Raw genomic sequence first — 14,779 nt, forward strand, 5'->3', positions numbered from 1 at the left:
TTTGGTATTCAGACAATTTATTATGTCCAAGAAATTACTAGAGTAGCGAATGCTCAGGACCTTCAATATAGTTTGGCTTTCAGTTACGATTAACAGATGTTTACAAGAATGCAGCCAAGTTTTCATTTTCTGTCTCAGCCTGCCTTCCTCTCTTAGGAGTGCACTGACGTCATTCTTATGAATGACCGAGATCCTTCTAATTTGCATCCTCCTTTCCCTTTTTACCTTATCATTAGGGAGTCAAACATGTGACAATGGGCATTTCCAGTGTAGACTTGACCTTTCTTTGGTATATGATTGAAGTAATCCTCCAATGTTTTATTTAAGTTCACAGGACTAAATCGGAACACCAATTCGTCCTCTGGAAGAATACTGCAGGATTTATTAATCAATTTCTGAATTTCCCCCCAAATATCTGGGTGCCGAGAGTTTCTGCTCCCGTTTTTACTGGGGACCACCACTGGCAATTGTTCCACTCATTCATGGATATGCTGATATATCATTGATATGTACATTAGACAGTCTTGGTGACTAACATTGCTACATATGATTTTTAAGGGGGAGCAGTTTTTGCCAAGTATGCATGAGAAGCAGCAACCCCTTTACCAAGAGGGTATTTGGGTAACCAAGAGCCTCCAAGATTCCATTAAAGACGCCAAACGTAATCCCCTGTTAAAGCCACTATAGGCACTATACCCCACCAATACCTTTTGAGAGTCACCAAATACCTCAGAGTCAATTGAAGAGTTACTATGAAGGCCCCCTGCAATGATGATGTTATCTAAGTGCCCCTTAGCACACTACAATGAAAGAGCTCATCAAATAGTAATGCCTCAGAGCGCATAATTGGATTCCAGTAAATGTTCACTAAAAGAGTTCCATCTGAAATCTCTGGCATATCAAACCATATTCTTATAACCAGCAGAGTATCACTTTTAGAGTCGATAACCTGAGCACACACACCGAAAGAATTATCCAGCAAGAAGGCTATAAAGCCAGAAGGACAACTGCTAGGGACCTATTTGGCTGTTTGACATCAAGTTAAGATGCTTCTAATCTAGTAAATTTGCCAGAGTTATCAGATTCTCATTTCCTCTTTAGTTTCCGGACAAAAATGTTCAGGAGTCCATGCTAAAGGGGCATCGTTTTTTATTTAGCCACGCTAAAATAGCAGGCAGCCAAGAGCAGACGGTCATTCACTTCCTACAACCACATCTTTCCTGAGCCACTGACACTAACCTGCTTCCAAGATGACCACCTTCACATGAGAGGTCCGGCATTGTTGTCTTGTTCAGATTGTCAGAGAAGATATGCTTCGTACCCCAGCCCGAGATCATGTGCATTGTTGACTTATCAGGACTGGCTATCACATCTATTACCATTAATCGAAAATAATCAAATATGATCCCAAATCAATTTTGCCCCAATTCTAGAGTAAAAATGGGCATTAACTGAATCGTGCCGCTAATGTCAGAATTCGACTAGCTCAATGTCTCTAGAGTATATCAGTCACAGAGGGTCGATATTAGAAAATATACAACCACTGTTACCCAACAACAGCTCAAACCCTATAAGCCTTCCATTGGTATTTTCATAAAAAACACTGGCAGGTGTACCTGACTGCAGCTAAAATCGACTCACCTTCCAGATTTTCGTTCACCATGGTAACTGCTCTACTGTTTAAGCCAACCTCCTGCCAAATCCTCCACAGACTGAGACTTGAATCTGTGTCCATGGCTTCCTCACAAGAGAGGCTATTGAAGGATATGCTACTGGTGAACGTAATAGTTGGAAACATTCCAATTTTTAAATTTATTTTATTTATTGAATATTTATTGAATACGTATAAGGCACGTTATACAGCAAAAGGTGTTTCCAGGTGCCACAAGGTAAACACGGGGGCATATATTGATTGGTGCATAGCAATACATTTTAACATTCAGATAAAGCCAGTCGCAATGGCTGGATTTGACACAGTGAGGGTAAAATACACATATTATTTGTTAGGTCAAGATTGGCCCATAGGGCCAATGTCTATTTGTCTTTTGTTATAATTATGTGACTCAGTTCTGTATTTAGGAATTTGTGTAAATTTGTTATCTTTATGATTTAATAGGTGGTTGTATTTGAAGTATGAATTATTAAAATTGATGTTTTACTTGTTTGTATAAAATATTTTACCTTTTGATTGGATCTCCATCTCCTTGTTATTTGTTTTCAGGTAGATGTGTAGTCTTCCCTGTTTTTAGAATAATATGTGGGTACATATGTGCAATACATTTCTATGATGGTTTTCTTTTTGTTTAACAACATATATCATATTCCCACTTAGAAGGAAAACCATGCACCCTGTAGTGGGACATACCTGATTAGAATACTGACAGATCACAACCTGTCATTTCTCCAGCCTCTTTTGATCGAATTTCACCTGTGTGCAATAGATTCAATCTGTAGCGCAGAAAAAGGTATGACCAGTAACCATTTTGGAATGTTTTTAGACACTGCAGGAGTACTTCCATGGGCTCATCCAAAGGTGACAGATTCTTCTATAGCCTATAATCCCTCATTCTAGATATGGTTCTAATCCAACATTCTGTAAATAAGAGGTTTTTTTTGGTCAACGAGTTCTCCTATGGTCATCTCACTTCTGCTTAGCACCAAGTCAGCTCTTCTTTTATACTCGGCCACAGACTCTGTGGTAGCGGACTTCATGATAGACACCAGATCTTCATACTATATACCCACAATTGGGATCAACATTCTTCGGTACACGCTCAACATGCTGCACTCAAATTTGCAGCCCAGGAATGCTAGTCCTAACTCAAACTTTCAAATGCTAAGGACCTCAGGTTCACTGCAATTTCTGTTCCATATAGCAACCTAGGGATAACTTTCATGTTATAATAAGTTATCAAAGGAAAAATTTTATATCTATAGAACGGTGATTTGATTTTTTCATTTGAGCAGCAGCCTGATTTGCTTTTGCTATGATATGGGACGTTGCTTGTGTCACATTATCCATGGCATCCATTTTGAAACCCAAGTATGTCACTGTTTGGGAAGGAGTTAAAGGTATCTTCCCATCTGCCAGCGATAGCGCATACTTTTTTGCGTGGGCTAATGAACTTTATAGTGGCTGTCTTTTTCTCATTTATAGAGAGGTCTTTAAGCACTGATTATTCCCATATGGCATCTAATTTCTGTTGGAGACCAACCTGGGTTCTATCAAGAAGCAAGACATTGTCTGCATACGTCAGTACAAGACTACCCGGGTGGCAATCCTAGGTGGTGCAAACGCCAACCTCCCCAGGAAGTCACCCAGGTCTGATGTGTAAAGATTGAAGAGGCAGGGAGCCAAGGCACATCCCCGGTGGAGTCCCCTCTTTGCTTGAAATCTCTCTGTCAGGGCTGCCTGCTCACTCAGTCTCACGTGTAATTAGGTATGCTTGTGTAGTCTGACCAAATTTGATAGTAAATGACCCAGTATATTCCAGTCTCTGAGCTTACACCACAATACATTTCGATGTATGCTATCAAATGCCTACGAGCAGTCCACTACTGCCATGAACAGCAGCAGACTACCAGGCCATGCAGACTCTTCTTTCAGCCAGCCTACTACAGTACCATTCAATTCCACACCAAGTCCCTTACAGAAACCGGTTTGATATTTCTGTAGGCGACTGGTTGCAGTAGCCCACTCAACCAGCTCTCCTAACACCAAAACCACAAAAATGTTACTTTTGCTGTCTAGAAGGGAGATGGACCTATAGTTATCGGGACTAGTTCTATTCTCCTTATTATAGATGGGTACAACTATAGCTTTAGTCCAAGAATTTGGAATTTCACAAGCTCCTAACATGAATACAAAGAGGAATAACAGTACATGGAACCATATCTCTGGGCATTGTTTCAGGAACGCGTTTGATAAACCATTAGGGCCAGCCACCCTAGAGCTAGATGACCTCCTGATCAATCTCTCAACAGATTCTATCAAGACTGACAAATCCCAAGGGGATTCCTCCAGATCCCAAGGTGATTCCTCCAGTTCACGAAGGTGGCCTATGCACTTGTGAAAAATGAGCACCCCACTCACCCTCTGGAATCAGATTACTTTGTTGGCAGGCATGGGATTTATTCATTCCATTTATAAGTTCCCAGAAATTTCTTGTATCATATTATGTCTGGATTTCTAGCATTTGTGCACCTTCTTTGTGTGCACTTATAGCCCCTAATCCAATGTTTATATGCTAACTTCAACTTTTTCAATTCTGTAAAATATATCCTAGGGTTGTAGTTACACCTACTCAGGGTTCGTTTTTCCCTTCTAAGATCTTTCTTTTTATTTTGTCTGATGACATGAAATGGATGATTTTTTTTGGTACTGGTTTCTGTTCTCAGTTTACTGTTGAATCTATTCAGGAATGCATGAAATTGGGCTGGCTTGATATTCACTCTTTTCTGCTCTAAGGTTGTATCAGTGACAAAATCTGATGCTGCCCTATTATATTTGGAGACGTTCCTGATGTGCCTAGAAATTCGCTTGCCTCCCTGATTCACAGCAAAATCAGAGAGCCAAGGTAAGCTGTAACATGGTACTTCAATAGAAAAACTGTAGGGAAATCATATAATGGTCACGCCATTCAGTCTCCATAACTCTCATCTCACATTTGTCAAAAAAGTGACAGAGAGAGAGCAACATAGTCCAATAAAGAAAAACTCTGCCCAGATCTCCACGTAGGGCAAGAGTGGATGTCCTTGACAATGGAGTCATTTGCAATTCTCAAATTCCAGGTCTCCAGAAACTCAACCCACAAATCACCATCAATCCGGAGCCTGGGATCAGACCCCTGATTTCTACCTGCCGGCTCATTCTTTCCTTCCAACGCCGAAGGACAGTGGGTGTTTCAGTCACCAGCTAATATGGTATCAACACCATAACTTTCACAGAATAAAGACTGAATTGAATCACCCAATTGATCCAGAACGGTCTGCTATAGACATTCACCAACAACATTGGTTGCAAAAGTAAACTGCCTTTTAAAACAACCCTTACCACAAGTAAGCCACTACAAGTAGGCCATAGGTACTGTCTGCATAAACTTCAGATTTCTCCAAAAAAGTGTTTTTCACTAACATTATTAGTCCCCCTGAAGGCCTATCAATCTCACTACCCCTTGCCATCAGCTGAACATTGATGTGACCATCTACAACCAATGGATCCCTGAGCCAAACATCTTGTAGAAAAATGAAATCATAATTCACAAAAATATTCTGTCTCGCCCTTTTGGCTAAAAGCTATTATAACCTCGAGAGTTACAGCTCAAGATTTTAAATTTCGTGAGGCTTTCTACTCCGACTAGAGTCCCGTTCCATAGTCACCCAACTTTCTTGCTGAGTGCACAAGGGTTCCAGCCTACCACTGCCAATCTTGGTTCTCTCGACAGTCGGGGGCAGTACCAATTCAACTCTCCTGCCATTTCCATCTTTAGGACAGGTGATCTTTACAGGTTGTCACGAGACCAATTCAAAAGTACCAAGTCCAATTGTTTTCTCCTCCTCAACAGGAACTGTTTCTCTTCTAAGATCATAGCCTGTAGATCTTAATGAGTCCATTTCTAATAGAAGGGGCTGCACCATCACATTTGATTTAAATCCAGCTGCACGCCATCCATGATATCATCATGTAAAAAGTACACTCTTTCAATGTCTATGAGAAATCTATTTGTGCACTCTTCTTTCAGTTTCCTATCTACTTGCATGCATGCTGGCATTGAACCAACAGTGTATGTGGCTGGATAATCACTTTCTTTCCCATGGAAAGCAGATCAACACTCAATGTTCTTTCCGAGCTCCTTCTCTCCAGTCATCTGATATTAGCTTTACGTAATCTTGATGCATGGCTCCCCTCTGAGGATTTGTTGAGCTCCTGTTTTCTAGTGGCCACAATGGGCAAGTATCAACCAGTTCTCATGGCCTAATGCTCAGCAGATCTTTATTAACACATGATTTAATAGAGGGGGTCTGTGTTACAAGTTCAACAGAATCACCTATAGATTCTATATCACTTTGCAGTCCCATATCACATTTACCACAACTTGCAATAGATGTGGAAAGGGATTGGAGGCTATTACCTAACCTCAGGAATAATGTCTGTGTGGAAATAGAACTCATTTTCCTGGGGATGGGAGCAAAGTAGCATACAAATCCGCTCCCGTAATTCTAGTAGGTCCTACATCACTGTTTTCAATTCACATATTTCTTCTTGCTCCTCACCAGGCCTAACTAGAGGTCATAAAGCCATCCTTCCTAACCTCTGCAATTGTGCCTGGGAGATCCCAGTTCCTCACCGAAGACGTTTTTAGAGTAGTTGATGTTTTTACATTTTCAATACCACAAGCACTTAAGGTCATGTCCGAGACGTCTCCCGCAGCTTTCTGTGGAGCAAGTCAATTTTCCTACTGGCTCCTTCTCTGGCCCAGCTGGATGCCATGGCACCTTCTATCCTCGGGCCATTTCTATACTGGGTCGGACCTTGCTATGCTTGGGCAGTATTTGTTGGGACACTGCCTTTGGCGTGCACATTTTTATCGTTAGTTACACAAGTTACTGGTCTTAGCATGATACTTTCCAATGCTTCATTCCTTTTCAGAATGGCTGATTTTAGTTGGACTTCCAGTGTCACAATAGGTTTAACTGGCCCTTGCTGCTGATTTTCTCGGGTCAAGTTCTAATGGGACTAATGTTCTTATCATTATCTTTAGGGGTTAATAGTTTGGGACTTCTTGTTAATTTGTCTGGTCCCACAGGGGGGTTTTGCAGGACCTATTTGAATACTCGCCTATGCTATGAGTACCGCTAAGTCCTGCTTTCCGGGTTATCATTCCAAAGATGGGACAGTTCTTTTGGCCGGAAAATGCTAAGGCACTACGCTTATCACATGCTTCTGTTGAGACCAACTCTGAGGTCGTTGGTAGATTGGATAGATTCTCTTCCCTTATCAAGATTTCAATCGTGGCACTAGGATCTGCAATGGCTATTTGACCTTGCATGGATATTTCGTGGGCTTCCAAAAATCTGCGGTGATCCCTTCCTCCATAAAATGTAGGTTTCTTTAAAAGTTCTGTGAATTAGTATGTAGGGCTGTATTGCCTGTCTTATTGTTTTTCTTTCTTCTTTTTGTCATGGTTTCCATTCCACTGCTGATCAGGGCTAGTTCCTCTACCAGCTGCTCAGAATTTGTACTTATCATTACCTCCAATATTTTGGGTGGGCTTGAGGCTTTTTCTATGGCATTTCCTGAGGCTTTAAGCTCTGTAATCATTGAACAAATTGTTTTGATGTTTCATTTCCTTTCACTGAGCTGCAAGGCATGGACAGTCAATTCAATACGAATGTTATCATAAGGTGAGGAAAATGAGCTTAATACCAGATTCAAAGCCGAGATTTCTGGACTGCGAGTCCAATTTGGTTATCCAGCTCTCGCATGATGATGATTCTCTTATCAATTCATAGGGTTCTGATCTTGCAATACTTGAACATTGTCAGAACTGCTGTTAATGTGTTCCGTAAGGAACGAAAAATGATCTTCAAAGACCATCCCCTTACATGCATTACTGGGGAAAGCCTTTGGTCGAGATCTACATGGGAGCCCAATCCAATAAACTTTAGTCACTAATACAATATGTTGTGGAATGTTTATTTTCACCACCAAATCAAGTGGTTACTCCAGATCTTAAGTTTGTGCTATTTCTTGAAGTATTTTGGCAGTTTTTTCATTGTTCCCTTTTTGGATCCATCACAATTTTCAACTGGCCCAGATAGTCTGGTCGCTGTTCCAGCTCTAAAACACCAAAATCCCTTCTCGGTGCCAATGACTCCTCTTTTGTGGCCGTTGATTTGGTCTCAATCATTCCAGTATTCTTTATTTCTGACTAAGGATCCCATGTTTTCCTTGTTTTTTGATACTTCAAACAGACCTTTTTTTAATTCTGCATTATTGTCCAATATATCATGTGTCAGAGCTGATTTCAGGAGGTGGAGGGACTCCAAATCATTAAGCCCACTCTGACCTGCTCTCGCCTATGGTATCAGGTGAGCCGAAATTTGCTCCTGTTCAGTTGGCATCAGCAAAATTGACTGTAGAGTATCACCAATTACAGAGGATAAGGAAAGTTCATCAATATTTCTCTCTGCAAGTGCTGCACGCAGAACTAAGTCATCACCAGACGTTTCAGCTATGGTAGGTGCGCAATCAGTCACAATGGTTATCTCATTCATTAACTCATTAATGGCTATACAGTGCTCTTTGTTACCTCCTATAACAATCAATGCACAATTGGTAGTCACAAGGCACTTATACCTTACTTGCTCCGGGATTTTTTAATTTATCATTTATCTTAAAACACTTAGTACCCAGAGCAAACTGAAAATGTAGCCCATGTTGTTGTGCCAAACTTAAAGGGGAGTCATTGACATTAACGTCCTTACATAATTGCTGTGTAGTATCAATGCCCATATTTTGAGGTTGGTTTATTGTATCCCTGGATGTCACTGTATGCAAATCAACATTGATACTCATTTGGATTGTGGCGTTTTGATGATTATTTCTGCTCTCTATGTAGGGCTCTGCGATGGGACCTCTCAGGGGCAGAGCGACCACAGCCTCCATATTTATGGCAAAACGGAATTGGTCAACTGACCAAGTCTTTGCATCCTTACATCAGGACTAGGAGTACCCACTTCCAGGCACCACTGTGCCAAAGATTCTTTTATTTTCGCTATTACCTCCTCCACCCCCATGCATTCCTCTTCTCCCGTTGTAATACTCCTAAGAAGCATTTTCCAATGCTCTAGGACTAACAAGGGTGAGATGCCAAAAATGTTTGTGTACCTTCTAGTCACCAGTCACAATTAGCAAATGAAAAGGAAAATGCTTCCTTCCACATAGGTTAAAAGTTTCTCTCCTCTCTGCTCCATCCCCGGTACCCAACACCAGCACCCACTTGGCTTCACCGGAAGTGTTTTGGTGCCCTGGTGGGCACATCAGGTCGGGGTCCATTCAGGCAGCAAAAAAGTTAAAAGAACAGCAGCAATATTCCACATGTCCGTTCCAAGCCGAAGCCTGATTTCTCAGTTCTGTTCATGCAAGTTTCTCAAAGATGGCTGCAATTCAACACAATTCACAAGCAAAGCAACAGAGTATCCATCACAACAAAACCATCTTGGCTTCCACTTGTAAACGTTCAGTTATACTACTTAAATGAACCAACCCTCTGGTACAACTCATGAGCAAAGATCAAGCAAATCCACACCCAGGGGAATTAAGCCACACTGACAGTTCAGTTCAGCCACTTCTGATCTCGAAAACCCATGCAAACAATACTGGACCAGCAGCCAAGGGTCCTTCTCCGCACACCAGATTCAACCCACTGCAGGGTTTAGCTGTGTGCTTGCTCGGCAGGACGGATAATCACTGGGAGGCAGCCGTAATAATGGGCCTCATTCCGAGTTGGGCCTATTCCGAGGTCCCTTAGTGCGACCCGCAAAAGACGTGTGGTCAGACCACACGTCCTTTGCGGGTCCCAATAAGGGACAAGGGCGCTAATAATTGGCCCGCTATTTGCGGGCCCGTAATTAGCACCTTCCCCATTCCCATTGAGCCCTATAGGTGCTCAAATGGGAATGGGGACTGGTTTACTGAATGGGGACTTACTGGGTCCTCCAAGGTCGAAATGACTCGGTAAGTCCACATTCAGCCAGACCGGACCCGGACCCGGGTTTGGAGGCAGCTAAGGTGCTAATAGCACCATGGCTACCTCCAAACTCGGAATGAGGCCCAATGTCTCTTTCAATGTATCTTTCGCTTCACTTCGTGGTTCAGCTGTACACAGTGTAGCCTCCCTCTCAGCTCTCGGCTCACTGTCAGGGAATTACAGCTATCAGCAGACCAACAGATTAAAACTCCACATCTCTCTGCTCTGGGTGCATCGAAGCAATTTTAGATTCAAGCTGATTTAGAGTAGATAACAGCGGATGGACCCCTGTCGGCCTATCGGAACTACTGTAACTGCCCCTTCCACTACGCTGACGCTTGGGCCAGTGAGTATTACAAGCCCTGCAGTGCTTCCCTTCTCTGCGTTCTCTGGTCACAGCTCACACAAACTTGCACAAGGCCTGCTGGAACTGTCCCTTCCACCTGCAGCTTCGGCTACCTTGCATCGATACCTTGTAATCTGTGTCCCTTGCCGTGTACTTACCCCTATGACTTGTCAAGCACTCTGTTGCTTCCTGAAGCGACGTCTGCACTCAGTAAAAACCCCAGCAATAATAATAATAATAATAATAATAATAATAATAATAATAATAATAATAATAACAATAATAATAATCATAATAATTGTAATGTGACGCGTTTTTGTGGAGCACATCATATGGTCTCTTGACAATAAAAAAGATCAAGCCTGAAGGGTTGGGGCTGATGCTAACTGTGATTCCTTAAGGTAATAGTGAGGTCTTAAATACATATTTATATGCATGTCAGGATTTTTTATTTGACTCTGTATTTGTTTGAGGTAGTGCGGATTCTAACTCTTAAGTGTAGGTTTCTGTTATCTTATGTGATATTTGTATAGCACCTAATTGCCATTGTTAATTGGCAGAGGGAGCTATAGGTTGGCCAGGACTTCTGCTTACTGCAGTCTGAGCATACATGATTAAAAGTAAATTGAATTACAGGACAAGGAATGCTGTGTGATTGGCTATGTCAGTGAATATGTGTTTGCTGGCATGGTCCTAATTTGGCATAGGACTTATCTAGCTAATATGGTGATGCTGCTGTGACAAATTGACTTCTACAGTACAAGGATGAGTAGAGGCTAAAACACCCTCTCAGCCCTCACACTTCTACAAACCAAGAGTGAACTGAAGGTAAACAGGCACAGTCAATAGATATACCTCCTTTGCCTTTTGTGGTAATGTGGGCCGAGGGAAGGCTATACTCTTAAGAGGGGTGTGAATGTGGTTCAGTTGCAACCCAAACAGTAAAGTATTACAGTCCAAAATAAAGAAATGTCCTATGAAGGTTATATAAAAATATAGACACTTTAAGTAACCATACCATGTGCAATAAGAACTAACTAGAAAACACTATACAAAACTCAACCGTAAGGAAAGAATACAGAATAAGCAAAGATAGTAGATGCAGCACTCTGAGTAATGAATATGGGGGAAAGGCAAGCAAAAGAAACAATGTTGTTGAAAAAGGTTATGTACTTTTAAGCAGAAAGGGTTCCCAGTAACCTAACCAGTCACCAGGGCCCAGAATAAGAACCATGGGGGTAGTTAGCAGTCAATAGTACCTTATTTGCATTTCTTGGTGGTTCATGAGGCCGAAACCATACTTTTTGGCACTGTGCGAAGATCAGGAGAGAGAAAAAGTAATCAACAGAGGGTCCTGCAGGTGCAAATGTGCTGAACAACAGTTCTGAAAAACACACACCAAGCTGTTCAATGGTGAAAAATACTAGGATCCAAGCTGTCATGGCTCTCAGGGTACTGTGAGTTCCAATCCAGGGGATAATGGACAAGATGAGTCTCTTTCTCATGCTCCCAAACATGAGGAAGGCTGACACACAACTGCAGGGGACATCCAACATGGTGCAGTCCTGGGTACCGCTGTGGCTGGCATAGATGAAGGTATTGTTCCAGCAGCAGATTACCTGCAATGATCCCTGGGCATGGTTAAGGGATGTAGCATTGGAACCCTTCTCTCTGAACTTCTCTAGTATTTCTGATAACTCTTCAAATGGAGTGCTACAGTGCTGCAGTTCTTTTAAGAAACTAGGCCTCATTGCGGGGTTGCTGGTAAAACCTGCCTGTAGATGGCTAGTTACCGGCAACCCGTAACACAATTTCTACTGCCCGTCTTCCCAGTGCCACAGAGGTATTATCGCAGTTGATAGAAACGACACATCTTCATTTTCATGGGAATGGAGTCACTGAAGCATCAGCACCATTGCTACCAGTGCTGATGCTTTAGTGAAAACACTGCTGGTAGGGGCCTGAACTCACAGAACATCAGACCTGCCATAGGTTCTGTGCCCCTATCAGCAGAGTTTTAGTGTGTTGGGCTGGAAAGTGTGCCAGTACATTGTTATCGGATGTGTTGGGACCGATTACAAAGATACCATCAGAAGGAAAATGGACAACCCAGACACTATCATTCATCCCTGGTAATCAGAATGGGAGCCACCAACATAAATAGCTGTTGTTTGTTAACTCAACATCAAGCAAAAACTAGTCTGCTACAGCCATACTGTCTTTGTATATAAATCATTGTACTCCAATCGAAACGCCAGTACGTTTTTCACGTTTCCAATATCTATAAGCTGTTGCCAAATGTTCTTATCTTTTTTTTTAATGGGAGTCTAGTGTAGAGACACTTTATGAGTGCCAAAATTTACATATTTGTCATTTGTGTCTGCTGTATTGTTTGATGTTGTCATTTTTTTTATCTTGTTGATGTGATATTGTATTGAGTTATTATCAGCTTTATGAGTCTATGGGTGCTTTTTAAATTAATTTTTTCATACTATATGAACTAATAAATTGATTAAATTCAGAAATGTATATGTTTTAGGAGAACAATGTCATTTTTTTCAGGACTATTGGTATCGAGAGAGACAGAGTCACAGCACCTTTTATGAGAGATTTGTATTTGAAGTATAGAGTATCTATCTCTCTTCTTATACGTAGATTCAGGTCTACCCCAGACCGCAGAGATGGTTGACCCTAGGTAGGAGTCAATTTATGGGGTTGTAGATTTACCTGTCTTAGGTACTAACCTTTTTTTTAACAATCTTTACTAAAATAAACAAAGAATCTGCAATGTCACACTTCACTCCTAGAATGTTTACATTTTCCTCCAAATTGAGAGGAAAAATCACAACTTTGCCTATAACACTTTGCACTAATGATTTTTTAGGAAAGTTTTGTATCTCTTTTTCTAATCTAACAATAACTTTAAAAGAGATGAACAGTTTGCAATGCAATCACTTCAAACATGTTAAAATTTTAAAGCACAACAGAGATATCAAGCACGTCCATGTCCTTCAAAATCCTTCTTGCAGGAATAATTGTTTCATAAACAACCCAACACAGTGTCTACAAACATAAAGTGCCTCACATGTGTCAAATCGTTCTTCTACAAATACAGATAAAGTTATTTCCAAATATCTTCTACACTGTGTTTAATTATTTTCTCCTCAATGTACACTTGTTGCACTTGACACTTATACAAAGAGCGTCAACAAGATACTCAAACAATATCAGGTCTTTCAGTAGAAAGCAACTCAAACATTGCAATACTTTTTGAAAAATATACAAAAATTAGATCCTTTTAAAGCATAGGATCATAATTTCCACTTCTTGTAAGTGTTTACACCACCTTCAACAGCTACCCATTGGTGGCATAGATCACAAATAACTCTCATAGCTTAGACATTGGCAGACAGTAAAACTGGAGTTGACACTGCTGCCAAAGTAGGGCGTTCATTAACTGCTGGTGGTGTCCCTCATACAGAATTGATTATATTTCTCCTAAGGCATGGACAAGATCAGAAATGTTGCCTAAAAACATTCTGAGTTATCAAAGTATGCACATGACCGCCACCTGTATTATACAGCAACCATCGAAAAGAGTGAACACACTTTGTATCTCATTCCATGGCAGAAATCATTTTCAGTTGCAAAATGCTAGTGTGTCTTCCAACCAAATGAAGACACTATTACTACTCCAGTCTAATGGGTCAGAGTCCTAATAGCAATAAGCACAGAGCCAGGGGGGTATTCCTGCATCAGATAATGCCCCATGGTATTTATTAAAGCCCTCACGTTGGTCGGATCTGTAACTATGGGAATGCTAAATATTCACATTAACTCAATGGAAGAACCAGTGTGCACAGTAAACTGCCATTGACAGCTGCTAGTATTTCTGTATCAAGTAGCAGTAGACTAACAGGAACATAAAAACAGAAAATCAGTGTGTTGCCCATGGAAACGTCCAATAAACCATCCCAAACCTTTACAACCTATAATGTGTGTACTATAATTGGATTGCTGAGCACATACAGCACCTGCATTTATTGGGGCAATTTGCACCAGAGCATCCATTCCATTTCTAGTTGACATAATATAAGTTTGCACAAATAATACCATTCTTATCTTCTTCATGAATGTATTTTTACAAATAAAATCAATCAAACATATTTTCCATGAAATTAAGGTTTCACAAAACAATAAACAAATTTAAGATAATGCATTTTCTCTTATAGATAACCGCACAGTAACACACTTCAGCAAAACAAATATTTTTTAAAGCACACACATTTTGAAATCACCCCACACCAGCCAGTAAAAATCTTTTAAAACACACATTTTCAGATCACCCAAAATAGCACTTTAACTTAAACCATAAGTGATTATAAAAGCATTGTAGATACAATCACATTTATATTGCTATAATATTAGTGATATTCAAACTCAATGGCTGATTTATAAGATAGAATGTTCTATTTATTCCAAACAAACATTAAACATTCAAATTTATTAGAACATCCATCTAGAATCTCTTGAAACCATAAGACAAGTTTCCCAGAACCATAGTAGTACAGGGTAAACAAAGTCAGGCAATACATGCTACTGCATACTGTGCAATGTGCTAAATTCCTGTGTTTGTTTGAATAATCACAGGGTCTGTGGGAAAAATATCCATGTAGGATTA

This window comes from Ambystoma mexicanum, chromosome 6p, assembly GCF_040938575.1.
Source record: "Ambystoma mexicanum isolate Mex_15411 chromosome 6p, UKY_AmexF1_1, whole genome shotgun sequence".
NCBI classification, from domain to species: Eukaryota; Metazoa; Chordata; class Amphibia; order Caudata; family Ambystomatidae; genus Ambystoma; species Ambystoma mexicanum.